This window comes from Ciconia boyciana, chromosome 3 (genome assembly GCF_034638445.1).
Source record: "Ciconia boyciana chromosome 3, ASM3463844v1, whole genome shotgun sequence".
NCBI lineage: Eukaryota > Metazoa > Chordata > Aves > Ciconiiformes > Ciconiidae > Ciconia > Ciconia boyciana.
In genome coordinates this window covers 61,219,695-61,243,368 of record NC_132936.1, presented here as the reverse complement: position 1 = coordinate 61,243,368, position 23,674 = coordinate 61,219,695, and the positions used below count along the sequence as shown (strand labels likewise).

At 39.0% G+C, this 23,674-nt stretch overlaps 1 protein-coding gene across 4 annotated transcripts in view; it reads left to right on the top strand.

Annotated features, from left to right (window-relative positions):
* Nucleotides 1–23,674, top strand: part of PTPRK (protein tyrosine phosphatase receptor type K) — a 418,125-nt gene that overhangs the window by 257,896 nt on the left and 136,555 nt on the right. The window lies entirely within an intron of this gene.

The following is a 23,674-nucleotide window of genomic DNA, read 5'->3' as shown; positions in this document are numbered from 1 at the left end:
CAATGGATGAGGGAACAAATGATGTGTTGTAGAAATTATTCACATTGGGTAATGTGCTTGTAGAAGGTTCGCAGGTCATACGGCAATGAGTATAGTATAAGAACCTATACAGAAAAGAAACAAGTAAAAAGTTTCGTAGATATGAGTTATGTTGTCTAGTGGTAATTGGAAAAGGTGACGAATGCATATTTGAAAGACAAATTAAGATGGTAGACATTTTGCATTGTCACTTTACTGATGGGCATATTCAGAGCATATACCCATAGTTATACAATGAGAAAAAAATATATACAACAGTAATATTGTATAGAAATCAATAAACGTATATAAGCATGATCTTTATATCTTACTGTGAATTATTTAGTCCTGAATTTACTGCTTGCCGTGTGCTTTAAATAAAGTCAGTTCACAAACTTACTTTTTTTTTTTCCCCGTGTTAATTTGATCTGATTCCCACAGTGGAAACAAAAGTGCTACCACTCTTCAATATTGCCTTCACAAATCAGCTTACTGTCTCTGTGTTTAAGAAAGGATTTGCAAGTTTAAGGTGGGAACTCTGAGTCTGTACAATGATTTTTGTGATGACTCCAGGTGATTAAAGATCTCTTGGAAATGGATATGCTTCGGGTTCCAAGGAGCGAGGCTTCAGCTGGGCTGCTGCGCCCCACGGGGAACAGGTTCTGTGGAAGTCATGCTCTCTCCTTTCAGTGCACTCTGAAAGTCTGCCTTGTGGACAGACTTAAATTAGAATATGTCATATGCTTCTGTTATACACTTTGTTCTCCTAAAATTAATCTCTTAGAGGCTTTACATATTCTCTCAGTGGACACACATGTGCCCATGTGTTTTTTCTAGCCTCTGAAGAGCAACCATCCTGCACCAGTAGCTCTGCTCTGTGCAAGGCTCTCGGGTGTGATGGGCATCCTTCCTTCCACCTGTCTAGACAGTTACTCATGATTGGAAACAAATGTACAACAATTGTAGTAAAGAACAACTACTACAAAAAACCTGTAGCCTTTACAATATGGTGTTTCAATCTTGGATGGCAAAAATCTGTTTGTAAATACCCTACTGTTACTCTCACCATCCTTCTGTGTTTCATCTCGTGCCTTACTCTGGCTGCTGTGGGTTTGCAGTGAGGGTTAAGTATCACATAGCACTGACAGCTCACAAAGAAATTCTTTTGTCTCCGGTGTCAAAGGTCTATTTTTTGGAGCGGGGATTTGCTGAGTCATTTTCTGCACAGAATAATTGCTGGTGAGAGAAAAAGGGGTACTCAAAGCAGTGCAACTTCTGTAATAGAAGTTCCTCTCAGTGGATGTGATGGCATTTAAAAGAATGTGGAAGTCATTGTATATGCTTTTTTTTGTTTGTTTGAAATTTTAATAATTGAATCCATCTCTTTAAATTCAGCCGTGTCAGGAGTAGTCTCCTTTATGAGGAACAGGAATGTAAAAGAGGACACGAGCCTGGGCTGCTGCAGGGTAAGATGCCTTGACACTGGGGGGCTGAGCATCTTTTCAGATGGGCAGCGTTGGGAAGCAGAACCCTAACATAGTGGCTGGCCTGTAATGTTTTAATTTCTGCAAGTAAAGTGTAACTTTTCATCCTTGGTAAAGTGAGTGTCTAGCTATTTAGCAAGGGACAAAGCATAATGTCATCATTTGAGAGATGTATTGTGAACTTGGACAGGTGATATTTAAGGAGCCTGAAGAGAGAAATGACCTGGCAGTGTAACAAGACATATCACAAGTGACTGTCTCAGAAAGAATGAGAACAAGACAGACGATTTCCATTACTCCTCAGTGTTAAGGTGCTAGCATTATCCCCTAAACAACCACGTGCTCCAAGCAATAATCATGTGCTGTCGTCTTCTGTACCAATATGAAAGTGGAATTCAGTCTCTTTGACACATATTGCTTCAGCTTCTGACTTGTCAAGTTGTTTCTCTGCTGGAGCTCAGCTAATATATCGTGAATGGGCTTTGTATACTGACTGAAATGGGGAAATAGTTATCCAGTTTCCTTTGAAGCTGGCCACAGAGGTGCCTAGAATGTGCTAGAAGAGAGAGGCTTTGGTTTTGGTAGCCTATAAGTTACTGTCGGTTACAAAAACTGTGAAACCTCAAGCCCTTCTTCAAACTGGCTCCCCTTTTGGAGTCCATTCTCCAAAAGCTAGCCTGTTAGCTATGTACTAATTCCCATAATAGCTTGGAGAGAAGCAATCGTTCTTTTTTCCGCAGTCTTCCCAGCAGCGTGCGTGTGTGCTGGGTTTTATGACAGCATTTCATGCTTTTTTTAAACTTCTCGGTGGGAGCCTGTTTTTGCAGTAGCTGATAGAGAGGCTCTACATCTTCTGTATCAGTCAAATCCTGCTTTTCAATGACAATATTCACTGTCATTATGATATTCTACATACTGATGAAATACATTTTATAGTAAACTTACTTTAATTCTGAAGTAATAGATACTGCTGTTGCAACTGTTAGATTTCTGTATATGTAAGGAGAAATTAAATTGTATTCTATAAAAGTGAGGAATTGCTCTTCTGTGCACTATAAAAAAAAAAAAAAACAACAAAAAAACCCAAAAAAACCAAACAAACCAAAAAAACCCCCAAAACACCACCACCCTCCAGTAATATTCAATGCCATCCTGGAACTTGCTGCTTTTTCTTAACCTGTGGTGTGGTGGAACAACCCACTATTCCTATATTTGAAGGATTTCAAAATTCAAAAGACTTGATCTGAATCAGATACAAGAAACTTTTTTTAAAAACTCACTATCTTATGTATAACCAGAATCACTTTTCTAATAACCTAATATCTATTTAGTATGCCTGTGTTTCTGTTCTTTTCATTTTAAAGCAGTAGTGTAAGCTTTTCTTAGCAGCAATCGCAAGATCAATTTGTTAAATAGTTAGGATAACTGGCTTTTTTTATATTAATGGAGCAAATTGAGGGCACTTTTTTCTGTAGTGTGACTGCATCAGTACAGAAAACTGATAGATAAACTACCTTAGCATGTGCTGAATCAAATGGTAGGTTGTGAAGCTAATATTATGACAAACATTAGTAGCTTACAGGCCAGGCAAACCTTTCAGGATGTTCTCTGATGAATGCCTAGTGCGCTACGTGCTTCTACATACAAAATGTGTGTGAGGGCTCATGTGGCAAGACACCGATGCTGCTACACTTACTTTCTCCTACAGCTGTCAATAATGTCTGTTCTCTGATAAGCCTTTTGCGATCCAGTTTGATTACTTAAAAGCTGTATACAAGGAATACAGGAAAAATACATACACAGTTGTATTTATTGCTTTTTGTCAGCTTGTGCCACCTATATTAGTTGACATTATATTTTTATGTGTAGGTTTTTCCATGTTGCCTTAAGGAAAATCATGTGTTTAAACATAGTATCATAATGCATATGCCTAAGAAAATTGAATTAAGGTTGTTACTGGTATGTCAAAGGTGGCATTTCTTAACTTTTGAATGCTTGGGTTTGCTCTCTTATGGTAATATAGCTTTTGTGCATATAATTTGCTATAAACAACAACAACAGGCAAGAAAATCCTTCCAGTTCTTTCACTTGAAGGTTTCTGCTGGCAGTTGGAGGAAAATAAAATTAATAAAAAATGCATTTTGATATTTAAAAGAGAATTATTTGCCTTAAAATGCATAAAACATGCAAAAACTTAAATTGTTTGAGTTTGCACATTTTAGGGCACTACTCTGTGAATGACGTTTATTAGCTAAGTTAAAGCGTGTGTAGCAGGCTTCTGTGTAGCAAGCTTCACCTTTATTTGTTTTGTAAGCTAAATCACATTAGAAGAAGTAGCCTTCCAACTCTGAGAAGGCTACAGAATTTTTTTTGTCATCGACACATCTTTCCCCTTCCTATTTAGATCTTGGATGTAAATCCAGACATGACCAAGTCTGTTTCCCTGTGACTTTTTATCTTTTGGACTTGCATAGTCAGTGTCCACATCATTGATACCTACATTTTTTGTTGCTGGTTTTGTGGTATTCTTGGAGCATCTTTAAATCAATTTCTTTATAGCAATCAGTAACCTCTGGATTTGTATTGGTGGTACTGCTGTGTGTGTGCTAAGAGTTAACAGACTACATCCTCTGTAGCTGCGGGCCCTCAGGCCTTTTGCTTTGTCTGAAGGATCCTTCTGCTCCCTTGACAGTTACACACTGACAGAGCAAATCTCAGAAGTGGTGAGGCCAGCGTTTGCTTACCAAAACCCTTCCTCCCCGTCCTCTACTATGTCAGCATCAGCTGAAGTCCTTATACAAGAGGACAGCATTTCCTATTTAAAAATAAAAAGGGGGAGGAAGCGTGAGAGGTCTTGAAATGCTCACTGCTGTCTTAGGAATGAACTAGTTGATAGACTTTACCATCACATAGCTACTGAAGCTCCCCTCTCCCAGCTGCTCTAGGCCATGTAGTTCAGCTCATGTTGTCTGGCAAGGTGGTGGACTCTGTTTCTTCCTTCATGAGGCCACTAATGTGAGGAGGCAGTTCCTGGCTTCCCAGGTCCTTCAGGGGAAGAAGCGCAGGGTAGAGACTCGTATGGGCTGAAGGGACCAGAGGAGGTTAAGGTGGTGAGACCCAGATTTAGCAGCTAAGACCCAGTGTATTGGAAAGCTGGGGAAGAGATGAAGGCATGGCAGGACACGAGAACCAACCTGTCCCTTGCAAATCCTTGCTGCTCTTGTGCTGTTGAAAGTATGGCATGCAGTGCTGTAACTGAGGAGCAGGAGTAGACAAAGGGCAGCTCATCCTTGAAGGCTGGGGTCAGGAAACGGCACGTGGCAATGAGAGGTAGGATGTCTTCTTATGTGCCTTTTGTATGGAAATTGTCCGAGGCATGGAGGGAAGAACCAACATGAACAGTTCCTGAAGGAGTCATGGTAAAATACGTGTTTCAAAATCAGTCATTCTTGCTTAGCTGCTTTAAAAAAAAAAAAATAAAAGAAGGCAGACTAATATTCTCTGCTGTGTTCAAGGACAGGAAAAGATCTAGCTTTGTTTGGACTTCAGTATTGAATTGAAATCTTGTGGTCCCTGATTGCTTCCAGCAATTGCTTGCGAATGTCCGTCACCATTCATAGGTGTTGCTGGCAATGTTTTCTCCAAAAAGATATGAAAGAAATAGAGAAACCTTTGTTTTGAGATTTAAAACCGTGTATATGCATACAAACACATAGGTGTGTTGAAATATATCTCAATTTCAAGAAAAATATTCTGATAGCTTTGTAAAAAAAAAAATTTGGTTTCAGCTTACTGGAACATTTTTCTGTACATTGTTATAATGTCTTTAATAACTATTTAGATGGTTAGAACTATTTTCTCTCCTCAGTGTATTACAACAGATATGAAGGAAAAAAATCCATACCTGCAGTATTTTATGAATTTGAAAAAATAGACAAAACTGTATGTTCCTGCCAGGTAGCATTTGCAAAGAAACAGCCATTTAGTTTCAGTGTATTTTGTCCAAATTGTGGGCTCTGCATCATAGTCATGTGTTGGTCTTAGTCATGGGAGTAGGGTACATACATTACATCAGCTACCTGGATGCCTGTAGCAACCTGAATTCTCCTTACTCTTTAGAAACCCCTGCAGTGTAAGGATAGGTTGTGGTGAGAGAAAGAACTGCTTCGTCTTAACAGTTGTGTCAGAGAATTACATTAGGAGTAAAAAGAAAACAAAAAAAATTGTCATACAGATTATAAATAAATGTATTTTGGAAGTTAGAAAAAAATTATACAAGCATCCAAGAAGCAGAATTCTTTTTCCAATTAAAGCTGGGGAGGGAAGGAACCTACTATCTTTTCTTAAAGACCTTTTTAAAGTTTATGGAAAGGATTTTGGAGAAAAAGTAAAAGAATTGCTAGAGATGGAAAATTAAGCTTGTGGCATGAGTGTTTGGGTATCCCAGTTGCTGATAGCAAAGAGATCAGATTTCCCTGCATTATACACGTGTTGTAGTAATCCCGTGTGTCGAGACCGCTACTGATCTCTGCTGGGGCCGGGAGTGCCTGCCCTTCCTCCTCGCCCCAGCCCCCTTGGTGCATAATTTGCCTTTTAGGTGTTCTGCTTTTAATCTTTCCCAGAAGTATTGGTCACTGCTTTTGTGTTCCCGTCTGGCATGTCAGGACTGAACCAGTGTTTGGATCTGTGGTCAGAAAGTCAAATTTATATTAAGGCTAGACTCAAGGATTCCATCGGTGGTATATCTGGTAGCTTGTGAACACTTACTGAAAGGCACCTGCTTCTGTCTGGAGGGTAAATGGGTCAAGGCAGGCTAGCAGAGTTTTTCAGTTGTTGCTATTGCAAGTATTTTCAGTTTTCCAAGTACATGTTTAATGATGTTTCCCTTGCGAGCGGTGTTTAGCGATCTCCTCGAAACCAAGCTCCCACTGAGGCATGGCCAGTGAAACCTGACCTTGAAATGATAATGCAAGCGTGCTGAAAATTAATTGCTGGTAGCATTCTCTCTGCTGTTTGATTTTTAATGAATAAAGAGTTGCCGCAAGTTTTAAAGTTTTTATAGTCAGGATGCAAATTTGCTCTTTTTTATTTTTTATTTCAAATTGATAGCTCAGTTGCTCTTGGTGCAGATTATTGAAGACATCTTTTAAGAACTATTTTGATTTTTAAAGTTTCATTATAAAATAAAAAGGAAATACAACAGTTTAATGGCATTTAGAAGCTTACTTAATCAGTTTAGTATTATACTTGCAAAGCACATAAGCGCAATACCATTTTTGCATTACTTTAAATTTAATTTAACAGTGTTCATAGAAAAAATTGTGCAAGTCTAATTTATGTTGACAAAGGCAATACAAAAGTATTTTGTAATAAGCAAGGCACTAATACAGCACACAAGAAATCGATTTCATATTACATTTTTGTATAATTAAGTAAAGTGCTAACTTTGAGCTATTTCTTATGAGAGCCCATACGGCTATATTTTTTTGCACTCTTGCAGTTAGTGTTTAAGTTGAAAAGCACATTTAATTTAAAAATGTTTGCTACCAAGTATGCTAATATAATTGGCACTAAAGTAATTTAGCTTTATATGTTTTATTATTAAGTAGAAGTAATTCTGTATAGATTTTGTTTCCTTGTTGCTGTAATTTTAACTACCATATTGAGAATATCCCACATTTGAAACATTGCTCAACTTTATCTGGTCCAAAGCGAAGGGATGTAAGATAAAACCATCTGCATTCTGTTTCACCGTATATTCTACTCAAGCATTTATGTTACCACACAGTCTTTTCCTCTTATGCAACATTGCTTGCTTTAATACACTCTCCTTTTTCTTTTAAGAGTTGATTTATTCACTTCATAAATTTAGCTTCCAGTTTTAGAAGTGAGTTATGGAAGTTTGTCTTTAGGAAGATCTTATCCCAAGCTCCCAGTCCTTTGTCCCTTTTTTCTGGAAGATAAAAGTTAAGGTGTTTTGTGATGGGTAGGTTGGTGGGTTTTTTCAGGAGGTTGTGTTTTTGTTTCTTTGTTTCTCTTTTGAAAATATAAAACAAGGCAGAGGATGCAAGGCTGTTGTACTTAATTTTCTTCCTTTCAGCCATTTTTCCCTAATGGTGATGGCAATGAATTCGATGTGCTTTACCACTTCACATGTTTTTCTCATCAACTGTCCAACCCTCGGGTATTCACTTTCCACCTTTCTGTTGTATCAGGATTTCAATTTCCAGTTAAGTATCTGATACTGAACCTGGAAACTGAAATACATCTGTGGATGTGGACTGCTGTGAATCAAAGGAAGGCTGTAGTTCTGTCCTACCAGCATCAGCGTTTGCTTTTATTCCCCTTGTATTCCCCCTTCTCTGTAATACCTGTCCCAAACGGCCTTAGCAATACATATAATTTTATGGTTGTGTTTTTCTTGCTTTTATATGGTTTTTGTCCTCTGCTGACAAGGCAGAAGAAACAAATTATTGGAAGAAGATGGGAGGCCAACCCTTTCCTTTCTTGTTAATAAATTTCTGATGCAAAAGAAATAAGGAAATGACCATATTCAAAATAAAATAACAAACAGTGATTGACTGTTTCAGTTTATTATTCAGTAGGAGTATCTTAAGTTGTGCCTGATTTTTATAGGATGTGTTCAGCACTTGTTGAAAATAAAGAGAAGGGGCTTCCCAAGGCACAGCTTTCTGAGCTTTCAGTAACATGATTTTTATGATTTGTATCCTTTGCTTTAAGCATCGATAGAATGAAACTGCATTCTTGGCTTCAAATCTCACTTAAACCTGTCAGACACTTTATGCTCTGCAGTGGCCACAGAATTCTTGGTGGAGCCAAAGCTCTAGCTAATTGGGATGACCTCAGTGCATAACAGTGCCATCAGGTATGATCCGTTTGTTTTGAAATTTTATTTGGAAACACCATCTCATTATATTTGGACTCACTAGAAAACTCAGTATTTGGAGAATATTGCATTCCTTGGATAGAAATGTTCAGGTGATGCTTGAGATTTCTTATTAATATTCAAAAATGTTCGGCAGTTCAGCTTTCAGCATGCAAACCTTGGGTCAGGAAATATCCTGGAAATTGCATACCTTCTCAAAATGTAGAGATTGCACATCCGGGATGGTTCTTGAGAGGTATTATACTATGTTTCCCGTTAGGAAGAAGATATTCTATGATAGTATGAATTTTACTTCTGTGTTGTTTCCATATATATGCAGTTAAGACCTTTGCTTCAGTATCCTTCTGAAAAACCATTGGCTCTGCTACTTATAATTGTAAAATCTTTGCATCAAGTTGATAAGTTCCAAAAAGCCATTTGTTGCCTTTCTAAATAACTCAGTTCAGGCAGTTGAAAGAAAATCATAAAGATAAGTAGTTTGTTTTTCCTAAAGTTCCTATTGCTGCAGTGCAATTTCCACAGAAAATAAGAGCTGAAACAAGGGTATAGAATAACATTAAAGTTCAGTTATCTCAAGAAACTAACAATGCAGGTTGATTGAAAGAGAACAGATTGAATTACTGCAAATGTGATATAGGTAAGAAATGAGTGCAGTCATTTCCTGTGTAAGAAGCCTTCCTTTTGAAAGGCAAAGTTTGTGCATTCCGCTGAAAAGTGAAAATAGCAAAAATTAAATAACACCTTTGAGTCATATTCCCTTTTGTCAAAAATAATAATAAAAAAATAATCAAGTGTCATAAAAATTAATTAGTCAGAATAATCAACTTCCAAGTTATTACCAGTACCAAATAACAAGTAATAACAATATTTGACGCCTAGAAAGAGTGGAAAATCAGCAATGAAGTACTGTACGATATTATTGTACCAATGTATCTGATGTCTGAGAATTTAAATACTCTTAATATTTTGAGCTTTTTAATCAAAAAGAATTTCTTTTAATTTTCTCTGTTTCCAATCCCAAAGAGCTAGAGTGCTTGCAAAGCTTTATGACAGCAGCGTGATCTATGCCACATAAAATGGTCCCCGAGTTCTGTAATGCAAGAAGTAATGTGGGATTTGCCACGTGAGTGCTTGAGACAGCCTAACTCAGAAGAGCAAGAAAATAAAATCAGTCCAGGGGCCTCCAGAGTGTGATTTTTCAGAAGTGTGGAGGTACATCAGTTGTATGGACATAATAAGAATTATGTGTCTTAAGACTTCCAAAAATCTCACTGTGTTCCTCTCTGCATTTTTATCTTGGAATATTTTTCTGAGTACTGGTGATTTCTTTCCTTAAAACCAAACAAGGTTTTATATTACTTAACTTGCTTCTAATAATTTTACCTTATTTTGTGGCTGTATTTTGACTGCAAACTTTACTTTACATATAGATGCCTTGAGTCATTATTGTTCTTCATCTTCTTTCCATTGCATCTCTCTTGGATGGTAGCCCCTTGCCTTCGCCAGCCTTCCCTTTGGCAGGGAGAACAGAAGAGATCACACAAGGCCTCTTTGCCTACTGCCATGCAAAACCAGCCATGCACATTAACTTGAATCCCCCTTGTTGGCAATTTAATCGGAGCTGCTTGACTTTTTCACTGAAGAAAATGAGATCTGCTCATTGTACTGGCGGAGATTTTGAGGGAGAGAATTGCTGTCTGACAGGCATTAATTAACTAACTGCTGGAGTGCTAATACTTTCGGGGCAGTACCAAGGTTTTGATGATCTGTCTCTTCTTTCCTTGGACATATATCTGTAAAAGTATATTCTGCCGAGATCATGAAATGTGAATATTTTAAAATTACCTGTGGTGAAACTGCCTAGAGAGAGTGGTACAGGCCAATTAGCACAAACGCTAAAACTGGAATTATAAGTCAAGTTTCTAGTTCCCAGCACCAGTAAAAATAGTGATATTAATGTTAATATAAGGCAGTAGGTTAAATTCTTTCATAACCATTAACTACTGTGTTGGATGTTTGATGTGTTACAACGATGCCAAGTCTCCTGTCTTAAAGTAACAGTGGAGTCTTCCCAAGGGAGCTGGTGTCTTGACATGCGCTGCAAAAACCAGGAAATTATTTGGCTCGGTAAAGAAATGTCATGTTTGTGTAACAGGATCTGATGTCTAAGCTGTAGGCATCAGGCTCATAGCAACCCATCTGATTTAGCCTGTAAACCAACTGTTGCCCCCCAAACTGTTCAAAGTTAATTATTGTCTGTAATTTTTTTACTGCTAGCTTAAAAATAATGAATGTACAGTGCTTAGAAACAATTAACTGTGTAATACTGAGCTTTACTACTCTCATTTCTGTAGCATGTAGGAGATGATTTGGCTTTTTCTTGGGCTGAATTATGCTGTGCTATAAAGGACTATAACAGTACTAATTTGCTTGAAATGTGGTTGAATTTATCACAGCCAGCGCAGGCTTGTATGTGTTTTCTTTCCTGTCTGATTTCACAAATACAAAAGAAAACAAAAATTACTTTTCCCCCCTCTGTTCTTGCAGTTCCCCCCTCCCCAACCCATATGAAAAGTCATCTTTCGGAGCATTTTCTGAACTCACATTAGTAATATGACTTACTGTGTGTTTTATTCTTAAATACATTATACCAAAAAAGTGAGGCTGAGTGGGTGTCTTGTGGGGTTTTTTGTTTATTTTATTTAACTAGAAGAGAAACTATAAAAGCATTTTACTAGTGGGTGTTGTATGAAGAAAGAGTATTGATGAAAGCCAGTCTCCTTGGTGTTTATTTGAGCAGTCTGTGACAGCTACTGTTGTTTAACCATCTAACCTACTGCCCCTTCTCACTGTAGACATTAACCTTATAAGCCTAAAGTATTTAGAAGTTAATGGCCTGTTATACAAGTCTAAGCGTTCATGGTGATGGGATATTAAGTTATTAAATATATTTTGCTGTGTAACTAAACCTCAAGTTGTGCTCGTAAATAATCACTTAATTTGTTAGTTTAAATTGAGTGCATCTATTTTTCTGCCTCTGTAGTCCTTGTTGTGTTAGGAGTAGTATTAAAATGCGAGTCTGGTAAACATCAGCATAAATCTCTTACCTTCCCTGAGACAGTGAAGAAGTGCAGAGCATCAGGTTTTTTCCCTTGAAAATAGAAATTTCAAAATTAACGGATTAAGGAAGGATAAATTCAGTAGCAGTATGTTCTGTCAAGACCCTTACATGTCCCTGTCAAGCCTCACTGAATTTCATTTTACATTTTGAAATTTTCCAAGAGTTACATTTGAATTGAAGCTAATGTTACTGACAAGAGGAAAATAGAAGCAATTGGTTTGCACTAAACAAGTTTGAATGGTTGTTAATGTGAATGACTTTCAGGCAACGAATGTCAGAGAACAGTAGATTACTTTCTTTACCTCGGGCATTTTAAACCATCTCCTGTGGTAGGCCTGACATTTTTTTTTTTTCTCTTGAACACGGGAAGCAAAGTAATTGGAGTCTGGTAATTTCAGCCCATGGCTGATGAAGATAAATCATAACGAGCTACTGGAATGCACACTGACAATCCACATAGGGCTACTAGAACATGAACTCTCACTAATGCATTATTCAAATTTTGTTTCCTTCTGATTCATATTCTAGAAGCCCTCTGAAACTGTTAATTATGAAGCCAACCACCATTTGTTATTCTGCAGAAATTTCATGCCAGAAACCAATTGCTTCAAAACGCCTTCGCTTTGTTTCCAGGACTTGGGGATCCAAGTGCCGTGCTGCTCCCTCAACGGTGCCGGTGTGGGTGCGCCGGCTCGGCTTATTTGTCTGCGGGGAGCAAGAGCTCATTTTGTTGCTTCCGAGCAAAGTCGCCCTCCATCCGAAACAGGCTCCTGCTCCTCCTGGCAGACGGTCAAGTTGTTCGGTGCCGGCATTTGTTTCCATTAGGGTGTGGCTGGCTGCCTGCGGAAACTCATCCCAGGGGATGCAGCTGAAGCCTGGCCCTGCAGCCTCGCCGGGTTTCAGCTGGATCCACCTGGTCACTTGGGGTTAATGCTTGACCCGAGGGAAGGAATGCGAAACTGCCCACGGGGCAGGACTGTGGCAATGCAGTTTTAGGTTGGGTTAGGATTCCAGGGAATTGCACCCTTTGTGACTTTGTGCCTTTTCAACCGTGCCTAGCCGACTGTCCTTTCCTAGCTTTGATCCTCATGGCTGGTCTGGGCAGCCTTCAGCAGCAGGACCTTCCAACCATATGCGATGGCTCTGGCTCTGTCCTTCTCTGGGAAGGAAAAGCAGATACATCCCAAATATTTTCCGCATAAAAACTCTGTCCTGTTGTTTCAGCCAGTTAAAGCAGACACCGGTGGCAGTGCCACATCGGTGGGTGGGGGGGAGGCAGGGGACGACCAGTGGAAACGTCACTTTCTCTTTGGCTACTCCATCTCTTGTCCTTTAATTTAAGCAACAGCGTAGTTTGCATCCCACAGCAAATTACCCAGTAGGCAGATTGACTTATTTCTGTGGTCTCGATTGCACTCATAGTAATGCTTGATAAAATTGTTCATGCAAATAGTGTATTAACTGAAAGACACCGTGCTGTATTGATCAAAGCTATTTTCTTGTTTTGATGCAATTCATCCAGTGGTTTCAGCTGAGGAGAAATATTGGGAGCCTAAATATTTCATTTCAGTGGTTTCAAAATGAAATGGCTCCACTTCTTTGACTTTGAAACAATGTTTTGTTTTGAAATTCAGCTAAGCTAAATTTTTAAAAGGATAAAGACTACCTGGCAACAATTATATTGTGAGACATCCAGAGAAAAAAGTTTTACTTCAGTTTTACTGAAACTAATTTTTCCCTTTTTTGTTTTTCCTTCCCCCCTTTTTTCTTTTTTTTCTTTTTTTTTTCTTTTGAACTGAAAATACCTCCCTCACAGCTCTGTATGTGAGCGTTCCTTGGGGTCATACAGAGAATTGTTTCATTTTACATCTCAGTACCTTGTTTCCTTCCCCTGTGTTTCACAGCCAGGGAATAGTTCACTGCCAGGGGTAATTTTCAGGGGACCAGAAAACACAGAGGAGGAGAATGAGCCCTTTTTTCTGGGGGTAAGCTTTCTCCTCTGATTCAGGGCCAAGCCTCTCCATGTTTCTGATTGAAGATTTCACCTACCACTTGCTATCAAAAGCCCTATGTATATCCAAAGAGGATATTTATGTGAAGAAATGCTTTCCTTCTGAAAGGAAAGGGGGAAATCACCTATCACGTTTTGCAAAAATACCAAAGAACTGATTCACAAGTTTGCTGCCCCCCCCCCCTTCAGTGTTTCCCTTGTGCCTGGGTAATTTTGCGGTGAGCCCTGCGAGGTTTATTCTCCCCAGGGAACTGTGCAAGTGCAGAACAGCTCTCCCAGTTAGTCGGTCCCTCTCCAACACCTCTGTTTTGTGGCTGGGAAGTTGCGATTTGGCATTGAACTCTTAAGCTTGCCTGCAGAATCGTACTGTATTTGCTTCTGCTGTTGCCATGTGCTGGATTTGGAGGCTTGTGGTGGGAAAAGGAAGACCGTGGGGCAGCAGGAGGGGGAATTTTGGAGATTCTAAAGCTTAAAAGGTTTTTCAGCACCAGAGATCATGTACCCAGGGGAGAGGTGCATACGGGCTGAAGCATTCAACCTGGGCATTTAAAATGTTAGCCAACTAGCTCATTTTCCTCATAGCTCTGTTTATAAACCTTATGGCAGTTGCAGAAACTGTATGCAGGCTAGCTCAGTAGAGATGCTCCATCACTCTCTGACCACCAGACCAGTGTTTAACTGGTAGTACAAAGCCGGTGCTTCCATGTAGCTCTACTATCACTTTATGACTGGTAATTAATTGGTAGCTTCATCTAACATACCTCTGAGGATGTTTTATTACTCCAGTATGGATAGCCTGGCAAGTGAGATAAGGGACTCTGACCAGAAGGAAATTTGGTCTTAACATTTGCAGCTTTCCTCTGCAGACATCTTAAGACCATCTGGACAATGATTATGATTTATAGCCCTTTTGGCTGAATCATTTTATTTGAAGTCTTAGAACTTTAAATTGTCGTGAAGGACTGCTGCTTGCTAGAAAGAAGCCATATTTTTAAGTGCAAGTATTTTAACAGCTGCTAAAAAAAAGAAGTCATGTGAACCAAGAACAGTGAAAGCCCATTTTCAAAATGGTAGTCATCAGAAAGGAAATTTATGTCATAAATCTCCAATCTACTTTTGCCTAGTATTGATTTCTTCAAAAATTGGCACTGTATCATATTGAAAAGAAATCAATATTTTTAAACAGTGTGTACCACTTTATTGACCGCTTCTTGAGAGGTGCTAAAGGCCTTTTTTAAGTTCTTTCTAGTATGTTACTTTTAAAATGATTTGTTATGTGAAGTTTATGAAAGTTTGGGAAAATCTGCTTCTTATATGGGAAGACAGGCATTAATGCAAATTGTCATGCCAGGCTTGTGAGCCTGTATTGTTTCATGCTTAGACAAGCAATAAGAACAATATGACAGTGAACACAAAAACAAACAAAAAAGGAAGAAGTTAGAAAAAGAAACAATATTTAACAAACAAACGATGTCTCGTCATTCAGTAAGTAATGATCCACTTTTTTAATGGCTGGTACTAAGCTAAATAATTATAACACACCCCAGTAAGCAATGAGGACACTATATAATTTTAAATAAAAATTAAAATATAGTAGTGTTTTAAATTGCTTCCTGCTATTATCATAAAACACATAATTATCTAGTAGGCATACGTGGAGAAATAGGGTGAGTGAGAACTGGGAAAAATATTTTTCGCTTGCATTTGTGTACAAACTCGGGATTTCTAGAATCTATCATACCAGTTGTCAGCCTTCAAAAGAAGGCTTTTATCATAAAACCTACTGCTCACGCACACAGAAAAGGAAAAACACAAGTTGATTAGATTATCATAGTCTTTGTTTTTTATCCTGTTATTCTAAAATGCTGGATCTGAATAAGGGGGGTTGGGGATATTTTTTTTAATCATTATTTGGGGTTTTTTGTTTAGTTTGGGTTGGGTTTGGGGTTTTTTTTGGTTTTGGGTTTTGTTGTTGTTGTTTTGGTTTTTGTTGGTTTTTTTTTTTTTTTTAGTTCGGGTTGGGTTTGGGTTGTTTTTTTTTACCCTGGTCTCTTCTACTGTATAAATTTAGCTGGGAATTGAAAACCTTGTGTTTGATCTCTCAATCTATTGCCATGGAAGTGAAGGGTATCCCAGAAATTCTTGCTTTCTGCATTTGTCTACTGATTCAGAAGGGAGAAAAGGGGGGGGGGGGAATCTTTGATGAGGAAGGGGGAAATGGAGATCGTTGGAAGTGTTGTATTAGGGTGACTATTTTGCATTCTTAAAAACTTCATTGCATTTAAATTCCACATGTGGTTTTTAGTACTATATATAATACAAATTCTAACTTTTTAATTACATTTTTAACATGAGCTGATAGTGGAATTTCAGCATTAATTGCGCATTCATTTGTGACTTTTAATACATGATTAACTACTTCGCTAGTGCATTTGAGTGCTAGTCAGCATTTGAGTCAGCAAAAATACTAATGATTTGTAATGATTTTTGGCTTTTAAGATAGCTAGCTAGAACTAGTCATGTTATATGATGTCTTATGTTAGGTAGGGCTTCAGTTAAACTTCAGCATTAAATGATGCCTATTCCTCCCAAATTCCTTGATTCCAAGCAATTTCTGAATAGAATGGGAAATCATGAAAGACCTAAGTCAGCATTAGGAATAGAAGAATTCAGATCTTAAAAGTCCAGCCCAGGACAAGTAACAGAGGTTTCAAGCACCTTGTTCTTTAACTGCAGTAAAGAGTTGCAAACAGTAGAAAACAGCCATAAAGAAGCTGGGGAATTACAGAGAAAAAATGCATTTCAGAAATGTGAAGTACACAGCAGTCACGTAAGACATGCTGCATCTCCTAAAAGAGCGCTCAGGAGGAAGGTAAAAGCATGGAGAATTTGGCTGTACTTGGCTATCTTACTTTTTTTTTTTTTTTTGGTGGGGGCGGGGGGAAATGTCATAGGATGGAAAAGGGCTTTGGTTACAAACTACAGACCATGGCCAGTTTACACAGGTAAACTATTAGGAGACTTGCAATTAACCCCAGATAAAGCAGCAAATGTGTCAAATAAAATACGATACTGTGAGCAGACCAAAACTTGTGGAGAATCAAGCTCTGCTGGTGAGTGTTAGAGAAATCTCACAGTGGTTATGTTCTTGAGAAAGAGAGGCAAGTAGGGTCTTAAGTCCAATCCCCAGAAATAGCAAGGACAGCGGTGCGCACGAGGTGTTACCTGTAAATGTAGCGGTAGACTAGAACTGTGGTGGTGAAGCCATTCTGAAACATCTGTCCCATGTGTCTTCAGAGCGCTGGTGGGCTGTGGCATATTGCCAAGAGCACTCCAAACATAAACAGCAAAATAGAAGAGGGAAACACCACCATATATACATAGGTGCTGCCTCATACACAGGCTAGCAAACAAAAATCAAAAGTAGAGAAGAGCAGCAGTACCCAAAGGTTAGCCTGCTTTGCATAAGTCTGGAGCTAAACAGCACAAAGATGCACAGCTAGCTGAATAAATTTGGGAAGAAGTAGCCGCAGCTGTGATTTCCCTCAGATAGGTGCTGATTATTTCCTCGTGCCGTGTCCACAGTTAGGAATTTCTGGGGTAATCTGTAGGTTATGAGAAGCTGCTTTGGGGTGATGGCCTCACAAGGTGCATGGTGGAACTAACTTCTAAAGAGACAGATAAATACTGCACAGCTACCTTCACTGGGATATTAGTAGTGTGTGGAAGAAATCTATAGGATTCCCAAGGAGACTTGTTCAGTAAGCAGCTTCATTCCTAGGCAATGCCTCTCTTGCGCTGTTTGTGAGGTCTCTTTCCCTCCCTGTTCTTTTTGTCATTGTGTACCTCTCTTGCTATCCAGCCAGGGAACTGCTGTGAATAAAGGGTCATAAGAGAACCTAATTTGCTGTGCCCACAAGAGATGCTCTGTGTAAATAGAGAGAGATAATGGAAAACTACCTTCTGTCCTGAAAAGTTCATGTGAATGACTCACGGGTGGAGGCAGAACCAGTATTTGAAAGAGAATTTTGTGACAGTGACTAATCTTCTTTTCCTTGTGTGGGAAGGCAGGGATGCCATACAGAATACTGAGGCTCCCTCAGATTTTTTATTTTTTTTATTTTTTCTTGTTTAGTTCTAAAAGTGAGGAGGACTGGAACATAACCCTTTTGTAAACTGTCGTTATTAAGCCCTGGAAAAGTGCTGTTTTGACTATGCTGGTGCTGCTTCTTTCCAAAATTGAAAGTATTGTGTTTCAGAGCCCTACCCTGTATGTCTACCCTGAGGAGTAAGAAATACGTGCGGAACTTGCAAGGTCAGAGACAGTACAGTGTAGAAATCTGCTGCTTTTGTTTCATTATCTCAAGTATGTATTTCCTGCCTCTTTCCTTATTCAGTGAAGATACATAAAGGCTAAATGTAGCAGAAATTGAGCTTAGAGCAAGTTTTGAACATAAAAACACAGATTTATAATAGAACTTGGCAAGTGGATGTTATCTTTCATCCAGAGATCACAATCTACAACGTGTACTTTGGGGATTGCAGCTGCGCCTGGCTGGACAGGGGGATTCAGAGTTCTCCTCTGCCTTTCCTCTTTTTAAAAAAAAGTCCTTATCGGTTTGCTTGCTTTTGACCAAAGGATATGTGTGTGAAAACTTTTACTTTTTTTGGGGAAAAAAAGGCACTCGAAGGTTAGTGACTACATTACTTACATTTGAAAAAAAAGAGGAAGGAAGTGAATTTCACTTGCTGCAAAACATGTGCATCAGCCAGACATAGAATCCACTTTCTTTTCCTAGTCCTGCCATGAACATTAGGCACACTGTATGTTTTTTATACATATGAACAATGTATTTGATGTAGCAGCAGCAAGCTGCCATTTTTACATCAGTTAAAGGGAGAATGCCACTATTAAAACTGCTTTATAGCTAGCAGGCATCCTATATTGTTTGCAAAGCAGCAGTTACTGTAACCCACGTTGGGGGGGGCGGGGAGGGGAAAGGGCTTTTGGCTAGCTTTATGTTTTTGGTTCTGAGGTTCCCTTGTGGAACTGAGAGGTTTATTAATAAGTAGCACAGTGTACTGGGTACGTGCTTTATTACTTGGAAGGCTGGTGATGTTGAGCTGAGCAAAGAAAAACTTGTGGTGAGTTCCTGGCTCACAGCCATGATTTTTTAAAGTGGCTTTGTAATTTCTAAATATTCATACGTTGTTCCGTTAACTGATCGCTCTGAAGTTTTTAGCTTATCTGTTTCGAACAGATTCCTTAGATGGAGATGTTATTTGAATGGTCTGTTAGGTGTCCCCTCCCTTGGTAGTTGCTCCAGAAATCTCTGACTTTCAGCAGGGAGGAGGAAAGAGCAACTTGGCCTGTGCATAAGCCGGGATCAAAGGCAGGTCAGTTGCTCTGGGCTGTGCACGCTCCTCCAAGTGGAACTGCCTCGCTCTTGAGGTCTGCCAGGGCTCGTCCCTCCTCCAAGGGAGGAGGGGGGACCACCTCTTTGGTGGGTTTCTTGGCATAGAGATGAAGTTTTATGAAACTGCATTGTGTTTCTTAGCCTGTACCAGGACCAATTATAGCATGACCAAAGAATTAATATTTTAAAGTTGTCAACACAGTCTATTTTTCGGCATTTGTCGCTATATTTTATTGGAATTCTGCCCCTGCCAAAGGAGGTCGGACTTCAAACCAATCGATACACGCTGTATATTGGTGCACAAAGTTGAAGAAATCAGCAGAAGGAAATTACTTCCTTTACCATACATTGCAGTTGCATCTTAAATTATTATTATCTGACACAGTGATCCAAGCGTTTATTGACAAGTCAGCAAAATTTTGATGGCATTGTGTTTTTCAGGAGGAAACATTTCTCTGGATCAGAATTTAGGGGCCAGCCAGTGATTTAAATACCATCTTGGCTGGCAACATTATAAAAGTATTGTTTATTTCTAGAGACTTTTCAGCCCATATTATGCAATATCAGTTATGCTGGCTGTAGCATAATTGAGTGCCACAGTAATTATTGTATAGCTAGTCCATGAAGCATGCTAGTACGAAATTTTTTTGAGAAATCTTTTATAATTGCAAGCCGTTACTGCCATTAGATGATGGTTGTGAAGCATTTTTTAAGCCTGGAAGCCAATCTACAAATGTAGGTAAATTCTGTCGGGGGGTGGTGAGGGGGTGAAGGCTGAAGCAGTAGGAATAGGATAGCTGGGCAGGAGGTAAAACTAGTGTTGCCTTCAGACCCTTGTGATATTTGTGCAAATTTCTGCCCAAGAGAACTGAAGCCCTTTCTCCATTATCGTAGCTGTATGCTCTGTCCTGAGACCGAAATGAAGCCCTGTATTTCTACTATAGAATAGGCAGGGTCAGTGGGGAGCTATAAGTCAATAGACAGGTGAGCAAAAAAATAGTGAGCAAATAAAGAATCAGTTTTTCAGCTACAGGTTGTTGTTCTGGTTGTGATGGCTGGTGTATTTTAAGGAGCCCATGACCTACTCCAGGAGCAATAGAGCAAAGAATACTTTGATGCTCTTGTCTGAACTGTGATGAAATCCAACCTCTGCACATTGCTGCTTTTGGAGAGAGAGATAAAAGTGAAGATCTCCCAGGTGGTATAGATAACTGTGCTGGATTGTTGAGGGATTTGAATGTCCCATGCATATGCTGACTTCAAAAATTGTATCTTGGAAGCTCATAAATTGAAAAGCATAAAAATTATCCCTGTGTTCAGTAATCACACACATCTGAGCAAAAGTTAATTGAAGGACAGATATGCAGAAGGCAGCCTGGTGGTGGAGTTTCATAGCAAAAAGTTTGGTGTCAATACTATTTAAGGTATAGGAGTGGAGGTCTTTGCGTACTGTTTTTTTGAAAGCCAGATGAGTTTCTTGACTGGATTTGCAGCACAGCATAAACACAGTTATATCAGCACCTCTGTGGGGTGATTTCTGAAATGCAGGGGCCGTAGTGGGTGGCCATGTGTGCAGTCATCTCTGTAGACTTGTGTCAGGTTGGAGGCCCATGTAGCTTTTCACCCGGAGTGCGGAGGGACGGAACGCGAACAGACCTTTACAAATTCCCATGGGAAAGAGAAGTGGGAGATGTTCAATATTCCCAATTAGTTTTCTGTTTTAGGAACAGCCTGGGTTACAGAATCTCAGTTAACTGCTACAGAACCCTTCCTGGAAGTAGAACAGCCTTGCTGGTGGGCAGGGGGGATCTGGTGGGCAGGGAGAAGCTGAAGGAAGGAGATTGGGAAAATGGTTATAGGTGTTTACTTGCAGTTTTCACAACTAGATTTTACAAGTTGTTCTACATAGCACAAGTCATTTTTTAAAAACCCTACTTAGATCGTATTCCAGAAGCAGTGCTTATTACATAGCTGGGTATCTCGTCATGCCTTTTTCAGGTGAGTGAAGACTTCAGAGTTGAGCTGAAGAATGAACCATTAGTGGGTCCCTGCAGAGCGATTATTCACTGAAATGCCCGGTGAAACTGTATTCCATAGTACACAAAACTGTATTTTTGGTTGTTTTGTTTTGTTCAGAGGACCCTTATTCTGAGAGGAGTGTGATCTTATTTAAGAGCACATGTTCAACTGTTGTTATTGCAATATTGCTGCTGCTTGATCTTGATCTGCTTAGAAGTTACTTTTTTCAGGAACATGCCAGAGCGATGGAAGCTTAAATCTAAATTGCAACATACAGAGTAATAACTTTGCAGTAGAATATAAATTGGTTGAGTTATAATGAACAATTGCTGCTCACTTGTAACAAATGAAACTCCAAGGCATAGCACCAAGCATATTTTAAAAAGAAAATGTCTTATTGTTGTTTTCATTCTTTCAGTTGGACCTATGGAGAAAACACTGTGGTGTTTTTTCCTGTGTGCAGTGTGGTTGGCTGGCCATCTGCTGTTAGGAGAATCACAAAATGACTACAGGATGGGACAAAGGACTTCTCAACCATAAAAATGTGTCAGTACATGTTTAGTGAATGCTAAGGTTTACTTTTGTCATCCATAACACTTAATATAAGGATTACAGGGATCTCAACAGATCTTCTTCAGAACTGGCCTTGATTTATGCAAAAGAAGTAATTAATGATTTATAGGATATGTTTGGACATAGTTTTATATAACTTTACAGCAGAGTGAATATATATTGTGCATGCCGAGTGTAGCAGTAGGAAAGCTGTACAAACTGTGATAAGTAACAAGTAAACCGTGGGGGTTTTTGTGTTGTTTTGTTTTACTGAAATCTATAGTGTTTTCTGACTGCTTAGAAACTAATGCCTGGCATGTCTTATTGCTTAATGATATCCTGTTGGGTGATTTACAATACACGCAACCTGATCCAGGAAAGCAATGGTCTTTCAAAATTATAATGTGTTCTTCATCCTTATTAAATCTTTGGATTTTGTTGGGATGTGACTAAGGGCTGCTTTCACTCTCTTCAGTTTACCCTTGCAAAAATTAAAAAAAGTTGTTTGGTTTTTCTTTTTGGTCTGTTTCTTATGGTAGATCTTCCCATCAGGTTGACAGCTATTTCAAACTCTTAAAATCCCCGAACAAATTTAATTACAAATCTTTCTGTGACTGTTCATTTCCAAGATGCTTCTCTTATCTTTCCATCTGTAACTTTATTAAGGGTGGTTGCCCTGTAATTCCTTGCTTCTTGCTCCCCCTCTGGCTGAGCAGTTAGACTCTTAGAGGTGCAAAAATGTGTAACCCCTTCTCTGCTGAATCTTTTGAGGAGACTTTGAAAAACTATGACATTAAGGCAGAATATATAAACAGTTTCTGTTTAAAAAAACCAACCAAACAAACAAAAAAACAAAACAAAAAAACCCAAAAAAACCCACACACCCCCAAAAATCCAAACAGAAAACCCCAAAAAGCTTTTACTTGAGTGTCAAGAGTCATAATGCCTTTAGCAGGATTTTGAATAGGATTTAGTAGCTGCTTAGTCATTTATTTGGCTCTTGTAGGCTGCTTCTAAGGCTACCAATAGTGTGGTTTGAGTATTTGCTGCCATTAGAGAAAGGTAACGAGGCTAGTTGATAGGTTCCACAGGCTATTTTCCTTCATGTTTCTTAATTATGAACACTTAGCTTGAGTGGGCTGTGGTTTTGACAACCTTCAGAAGAATATTGAAAAAAAGTAATTCCAAAGTCCCTGTTTGAATGTGGCACAGACTACAGGGATATGACATCTCTTTTGTATTGTTTGTTGTTGAATATCTCAGCCTTCACTAACTGATCCTGTTTTTCTTGGCACAGGCAACTTTGATGTGGTCTTTGTCGTATAAAACAAAACTAAAGAATTTAATACAAAAGCTGTAGGATAGCTGAAAAAGAACCTCAGTGACTCCAAAGCCCCAAGTGTCTGAACTGCTTTTGAAATATTTTTTCACACATTTGTCAGAATTTCTCTAGCTTTGTCTCTGATCATTCTGAAAATTCAGGTGGCATTATCATTACATCCCAGCCCTGCAAATAAAAAGGGCTGTAACTATTAATTTGAGTAGTCCCAGCAGAATTACAGCAATTTAGCTGAACTGTGTTTGTATGCAAGGTTAAGACCAAAGAGACTGAAGATGTTGCTAGCTATGTGGAAGGGAGTATTTTATGGACTGAGAAATGGATTCTGAAAGGGTAAACCTCCGTTTAGGATCCTGACAAGGTTGTCTGAATGACAACATGGATAAAGAAGAAAACATGGTTAACAAAACAAAACACACTTAACAAAACAAAAGAAGAAAAGGTAGATACTAATTCTATCTGTTAGTTCCTGATCTAGTTTTCGTGGTGCAGCACTGACTTTGTTCTGGTCCTTGGCCATCCTAACATGCCAAACTGGCAAGTTTTATTACAGTTAGTTTTATTTTGAGCATGAAACGGTGACTACAGTTACCTAAAATGGTGACTAATCAGTAGCATCTTCCATGAGATCTATATTTTGTAACATTACTTGGTTAAAATATCCTGACAGTCATTACTTTTTGAAGACAGTGGGCGGTATTTGAGAGACAGGAAAGAGCACGCACAGCCTGCCCCAGGGGGTCAGGAGAAGCCCACGGGATTTTTCCCTCGCTTTTTCTCCTGTGCTGCTGCTACCAGAGAACAGA